Raw genomic sequence first — 7,901 nt, 5'->3', positions numbered from 1 at the left:
GCTTTCCCTTTCAGAGGAAATCCCCCTCAAGGCTTTTGAGAATTTCTTCACTGTCTTTCTCAAACACACACAGGCTTTATCACATGTACACCCACAGACACAATATGCAATAAATGGATACACAAAACATGTAAAGTAAGAATGTTAACATTCCCACATTGTACTTCTGTCATGCATGTAAACACACACACATGGACATGGATTCATACATGCTCCTTTGGCCCAGCATCAGAGAGCTGTAGAAATCCAGCCCCTCAGTTGTGGCCCCTTTCTTTCTATTTTAATCACTAGGAGCTTTAAAGAGGCTAAGTCAGTCTTTCTCCTCTTTCCTGTCCCTCACTGACTTCCACTGTCTGCTCCGGGCTTTCTCATTTCCTTTCTTCTGCAATTGTCTTCCGGCAGACTGCCCAGTCTTTGACTCATATCAAAGGGAAAGACAGCAGAGGGGCTTCCCTGCAGAGGTCCGAGCCAAGCAGCAGCCATCTGAAGAGTGCTGTGATACCTCTGCATTAAGCCAGAGGAATGTTGGGTTACACCCTCTGGACTACATTTTACATCTGGAGTTGAAAAATGTATATATCCGAGATCTGCCACCACAAGAAGCAAAGTTTAGCACTGAGACATTCTCTGAGGCAAAAGATTGACAGGCCACAGTTTATTTCTGTCGGCCAGAGAATTGACTGTGAACAAGCTGGTGGAGACAAGCTGCTCACAGTTTGGCCTCAGCTTCTGTTTATTCAATCGAATTCCAGAAATGATATAAGAGTTTGTGAACATTTTCATGATGAAGAGAAAGGGTAGATTTCATTTCTTGTAATCAAAAGTTTCTCTTTATTCAGCAGGTTGAGGTGCATGGAAATACAAACAGTAAGCCTCTTTCTCTAACTCTCTGTATCAGTGGTGTTCCACTCTGCAGAAACTGCAGTCTCTTAAACATTCCTCACTTGTTTTTCTTTCTCAGACAGAAAGCTCTGCTAATTTATCCTTCACCCTAAACCACAAAAATATGCAGGTAATATTCTTGAAATGTGGTACAGTATTCCAGGCCCAGTTTCTCCTCTTTGTTTAAATCTCTGCTTCTCAATCATTTCATTTTTTCTTTACTTCTTAGTTTAATCTTTTTGATTACAGCTTGTGTCTTTAATGTGGACATTTGTTTTAGGATGGGATTAAGAAGTATACAGGACTCTGCTTACAATATGTCTTTTCTCTGATGTGTTTTTGGAACACTTTTACAAGATTGCCTCTGTCTGCTCCCCATTATTTACGATTTTTATATAAAAAGTGAGAAGTCAAGCAAGAGCATCAACTTTAAAGGCTACTAAATGCTAGTAAGCTTTCCCAACAGGAATCAGACTCTTGGGGTCAGTCTGATTAATAACTAACTTTCTAACTTTGCCATTTCATGTGGGGCAAATAGTGTACAGTTGGTTTATCAGAACATCTTTGCTATCTAATAAAGAAAAGATTAAAACTATTAACCATTGACTATTGAAAACGCTAAAAGCTGCATGTCATAAAACCAAAATAATGAGCTTAAAGACACCAGAAAGATCCATAAAGATCCATAGAACTGTGAGGGCCTGCAAAGTGGGGTGACACTAATCTGTGGGTTAGTTTACGATGGTGAAGCTGGGGTGAAGATGAAAGCAGGCCACTGCAGGCTGACACTTCGTTTTGATCCCACCTTTATGAATACCAGATGGGATATCTATCTAAACAAACAGAGAGAAGGGCTCGAAGTGGCTGCTCTGTGCTCTGTGTGTCACTGAATATGGAGACTTGAAAGTGTGCTCTTAAAAATGCAGACATACTGTAAACACACATATGTACACACAGCGAACTAGACAAAACTAGACAGAGAAATGTACACAGTGATAGAGAGACAGAGAGTTCCGGAGATACTACCAAAGCCAGGAAATTTGGAGCACACACCCACACAGGTTCATTAGACAGCCATATAAACATGCACATGTACTGATTTCTTCAGTGAAGACATAAACACATCCATACAGACTTGCAACAAAACACAGCAGGATGAGACCATGAGATCTCCATCTTCCCCCAACTCCCATCCCACCCCCACCCCCCATGTCTAATTCCTTCCCACTGAATGAGAGACCCCAGGCGAGTCAGCAGGACCGCTTCCTTCAGTGATTTAAATCAATCTAACACCCGTCCACACCACTCCACATTTACTTATATGCAGCCTTGCAAGTCTGTAAAACATGACTCACAGTGAGTGTGCACACTAATCGTCATTAAAGAATGGGAAAACAGCAACACTCCTTCTGGCAGTCTACCCCCTGCATCAATTCTCGGATCTATTACCTGACTCCATTTACTCTCCAGGCCCATATTTACTACGTTTATGTGTCATGGGCTGTTTTTGTTTAACGCAATGGAAGAAGAGCAGTCTCAGCATTGATAGTTCAGTGAATGTGTCCTCCTCTTGGATCAAACCCAAACACTTCAGCATGTCTCAGTGACATTATTATGAAATGTACTGTGCCAGTGATGAATGTCTGAATAGCTTTCGGCTGTAATCACTCCTGTCTTGATGAGACAAGATGAAAGAAGATATAGAAGACAAAAGGGTTATCTGTCTGTTCCTTGTTAGACTTTCCCAGGGAGGGAGACCTTATCAGCGTCTGGAGATCTGCTGCTATGACTGTGACATCATTTCCTGCCCGACCCTGTCCTGTCAAGATTAGGGGGGCCCTGGGCTTGTGATTTAGACATTTGGTTGTTCTTTTAACAAACAGAAGGGATAGAAGTCTAGGTTTCTTCTATGTCGATATCTGTCTACACCACAGATGTGTTTTTCTGTGAGATGTTTCTGGGTCTCTTTTAAGAGGACTGAAGGTGTGTTTTGAGTAGCATGTCCATGTGTGCGGTGCATAAGTGAAAACAAGGGTTTTGTGAAGGAAAGATATATATTCGAGGACATTCCAGCAGGGTCAGTGGGACTGTGTGCATGTATGTGCATGTGTTGATGCCAGAGTGTGTTTGTTTTTAGTTGTTCATTCAGGTACTGTCAAGTAACGTTAAATCAACCCAAATGTTCTTTTCCTCTGTAACTGAAAATCCATGTCTCTTGAGTTCTATATATCATGCTCCATTTAATAGCTAATAAAAGACAGGCCAGAGATGCCTCCAACACTTTAAATTGCTTCCCAGCTGTCCCACTTCAAAAGCTTAGTTTCCACTGAGATTTTATAATGAGACATCACATTTTAATGCTATGAGTAGGTCTCTCTGGGATACAAATGCATCCCTTTGTCAGTGTAGCCCACTCTCATTTTTTAAAGAGATTTTGATTCTTACAAAAGCTTTAAAAATACAATAGATTCCTAGACAATGTTAAAATCTTAAAATTGTTGAATGTTAAAAATAACATATAATACAGAAAATCAATTTAGAAATAGCTTCTTATTTATTCTACCGACAGTAATTTTCTATGCAAAGTATAGTAAGATTTATTATAATCCTCTGTTGCAGCAGCTCAGATATCCTCTTGGTCATGCTCTTCACATCCTGGATAATACTGTCCTCATGTTGTTATATCACAAAATCCACAATATTTTAGGAAACAATGTGCTTTGGCAATGGATCCCACTCAGCTGCAACCTAGGATATAGCCCATATCTATCTATGTTAAAGCTCAGTAGATCAAATGCTGAGAATAATTGACCATGCTGGCTCTGCAGGAGAGGAATGATACAGTAAAGACTTCCAGAACTGAAAGCATCTTTGCCATAGTCGAAAAGAACAAAGCATATTTGTTCCATATTCTTTTTGGGCTTTGACTGGATGGTAAAGTGGGTTATTGTATGTGAAATGTTGTGCTTTAGGGATCACATCAGTTTATAGTATATTAACTAAGGATGGAACAATAAGTTTCTTTAAGTAGATGTCTCTCCTCAGACAGTTTTGTAAAATCAAATGTCTGTGAATTTGGTGCAAACTTAACAATCAGTGCAACATTAACAGAAATAAGTAGGGCTGTAGAAACAGTATTGCTAAACTCTCATGGTGCCACTGAGTAGTTCCACATGTTTTTTTTTGTTTTTTGTTTTTTTTGTCCTGATGTGTTTTCCTGAAAGCCGCAGCACTGAGGCTTTAACCTCCTGAGCAGACCCTTGCTGGGTTTTGGACCAGAATAGGAAGCAGGTGTTAAATTCACAACAGCAGACAAGCTAAAAAAAATGAGGCTGCAAGCTGCGGCAGAATGTTGAAAGTTGGAAGTTTGAAACACTTCAAAAAGTTTTTTTTCTCTCTTTTCCTTACATGCGATTCAGAATAAAGTGCGTACAGTCACGCTAGCAGCCTCCTGAGGAAGTAATGCTCATTACACACCACAAAACAAGATTAATGGGTGCTGTAGGTCAATCATTGTTCTGTCAATGTCAGTTTCACCTATGGGAGTACTGTCAAATGGAAAGGCACCACTGTCATTTCAGGACAGCAGCCATCTCATCAGGTCCTGCTCTAGATTTTTAAATGCACCGGAGTCACATAGCAAAACGGCCGTAACAAGAGTATATATGAGCGTTAGTGGTCAAGATCAACTTCATCTAAAGTGACCAGGTCCATAGAACACATGCTGCATGTTCAAATGCTAATCAAAAGCTCATCCTACTCTACTAATGCAATAAAGTTTCCCTCTGATCCACATTAAAGCTCTTTGGAAAGTTACTGGGCTGAAGTAGTCAAAACGACACCCATGACAACCACACTGAGACACTATTTCATAGCTAACTCTCAACCCTGTTTGCTTGTGTAAGCAAAGCTGTCGACACAATGGTGTTTTGGGAGAACGGTATATGAAAACAATGCCTGCTGCCGGACCATGGGAAACAGGGAGACCCAAACATGCAGCTGAGTCAGAGATAGACTGCCACACACACACACACGCAATGTTGTTTCAGGTGAAGCACAAGACAGCAAGTGTGTGTGCCTGAGAAAGGAGCAGTTTGGAGGCGATGTCTTCTCCTCCCTTTCTTCTAACACATGACCAGGAGTGACCACAGAGTAGCGCAGTGAGATTGTAGTGTTTGGTTCTTGCTACAGCAAGTCGACACGACCCGGGAGGACACACATAAATGCTGTATTTGAACATGACTCTTTTCAGATTAAGTGCAGTGCACAGTGACCAGTATCAACAACAGATCCACAGACACTGGATGTGCTGTGGTCAAGACAGGTAAACAGGAGTGTTCATTTTGTTGGGAAAGTCCAAGACAGTAAGACAATAATATGTGAGCTTTAACAAAATACCATCGAGTCACCACAAGGGTGTGTAAACCTGATCCACCCCTGTTTGTCTCTGTCTTTCCTCTGTCTCATCATGTGTCTCCTGGGATCATTTTTCTTTGGCTGTTCCTTACTGCTTTCTGTCAGCTATTTCCTCTTCTTCTCGCTTCTCCCTGCACATTTTCTTGTCTCTTTTCTTTGATGAATTACTCCTGCCCCTGTTCTGCCCTTTCCTCACCCTGTGCTTATTTCTTATCACAGCTGAACTTACTGTTTGTCCTTTTGTCCTCCTGAAAGTTTTTGTTTGTTTGTTTGTTTAAGCACTAAGCAGTTGACAAGCAGCTGTGGGGGTGGCTGCCCAGAACTTGACTGGACGAAGTTGAAAATCCTTTTTCTGAGACACTGAGCATGAAACAATCTTACTGTACATCATTATTTCCCCCTTTCCTCTGTTTTTTGTCTTTGTTTTCATTGCTTATCTATTTATACTCCAAACTCAGCTATTAATTTTTTCTTTCATGTCATTTATTCTCATGCACTGGGCCGTCGCATTCTTTCATTTTTCCATGCTCTTGTCCTCACTGAGGCATTGATGAGTTTTGCTGAGGCGTATCAGCTTACGTAAAAGATTCTTTTTGGTAGCTGCGTTCTGTTTGTCAAAGTCTCAGTTGTGCCTGGTTTTCTTTGGACTACTGTTGTGGTTACGGCAGATGTTTTGGCTAACCATAAAGCCACGCCAGTGCACAGAGTATGATTTAGTGTTCCTGTGATAGAGATCAGAGAGCAAAAGCCAGTGGTTAGGGACTGTATGAAAGTTATCAGGAGGGGGGAGATGTAAAGGTTTAACCTGGGGTATACAATTAAACAAGATATATCAAAACAACTCAGATATGTAATTTTGCTATATTGTAGGAAAAGTGTTGCAGTTTTAAGAGCAGGGTTCAAAGAAAACAAACCCTGAGGAGAACAATAATTTTCTACAAAGTGAAATACAATAATTGGTGTACAGTCCCTAAGGTGAAACAGCGAAAATGTACAATCATTTTGCTGATACACATTAAAACTACATTTTAAACATAGATTTTATACTTACACACACATAAATATTTATGCACAGACTTATATGCTCATATAAAACCCATCAGCAAGCTTGTGTTCCTTCCTGTTTTTAGTTTCCTTCACTAGGTTTCCTGCAGTGTAAACTTTAGGCCACTAGGTGTCAGCTTTTATCAACTGTCACAATTGTGACTGTAATTTTGAGAATCACAGATGTAAAGGCTCTGCCCCTGCTGTTTTAGATCTACATATCATCTCTTAACTTCAAAGCATGTGAAATGAAATAGACTTGACAGTATTCATAAAGCGCAGCCTCTCCTAAAAAGGACAAGATGATCCACTGAAACTAATCTGAACCAAGCAAGGGCCAATGATTCGCGTTTCCTCCCTGCTGCCACTGGCAGGTTAAATTGCTCCAGATGTGTCACTGCTGGGCTCAGTGTTAACGGTATTATGACCCTTCCTTCACCTGGCTCCTTGTAAGGTATTATTACTGCAAGACCAGAAAACATCTGACTGGCAGAACTGTGTGATGCAGGTTTCACACACAAGAACACGCTTCAAAGTTTTTACAGAAAGATTTTCTTGCTCAGATAAGCTCTGGATTTCACCCCAACTAAGATCAAACAGAATAAGTTATGGATATAAAAACATCACACAGGCACAGACACACGAAGGTTGTCTAAAGTAGGGTGTGTCTGAAGCATTGTGCACAAAAATTAACCACTAGTGTGTGTGTGTGTGTGTGTGTGTGTTTGCATGTGTTTGTGGATGCTTAAGTCTGCAGCTGTGTAAGCAATCAATGTGACAGGGACATTAGTAGCAAGGAGCTTAGTGTTTAAGTGTTTACCTACATATGCACACACACGCACACACACAAAGAAACACATAAAGGATGTATTCTTAACAGGGCACACGAGATCCATGCTGTTCATGCAAAGTAGCTTGAACACTAAAGTCAACCGGTTCTGCAGCACAGATCATCTAACATTTTAGCATAATGATTGGAAGTTCAACCCTCAAAATGTCAGGGAGTCAAGAACAACCACCCACTGGATGACACATGGTTGAGGTTCAGTCAAAAAGAGAATTAGGGAGCAAATAAAGATTCATTCATTTCATTTAATTTTTTTTTATTACCTAATTTATCCAAGCAATTATATGTCACTGCTGTAATTAAAGTGTAGTTGTCATTACACAGCGATACATCAATCTTTGACTTTTAAATGTCAGGCCGTCTTAAATATGTTTTGAAAAAGAACACACACAACTGTGCACGTGAATGTGAGTGTGTTCATGTATATTGATGGGTTTACTGACACACCTGTCTGTGATGTGTTGTGTAGGATTCCAAGGCATTCCGTTCAAAAAGACACTAAAAGCTTTTATGTGGGAAATGTAATTGTGCATCTGCTAGGAATGAAAAAAAGAGCTAATAAAAGAACAGGTAGGGTTACCTTTGTTACACCTTAAATCTAAGGAACAGGAAAACATCTTTATATTATATTTTGTGTTTTTTGCTGTGATGTCAGATTTTCAAAGCAGTATACTTTTCTGCTCTTTAGAAACACTTGCTTTTGTTGAAAGCA

This window comes from Mastacembelus armatus, chromosome 5, assembly GCF_900324485.2.
Source record: "Mastacembelus armatus chromosome 5, fMasArm1.2, whole genome shotgun sequence".
Classification (NCBI taxonomy): Eukaryota; Metazoa; Chordata; class Actinopteri; order Synbranchiformes; family Mastacembelidae; genus Mastacembelus; species Mastacembelus armatus.
The sequence above is the reverse complement of the archived record's forward strand: the minus strand, read 5'-3'. Positions refer to the sequence as shown.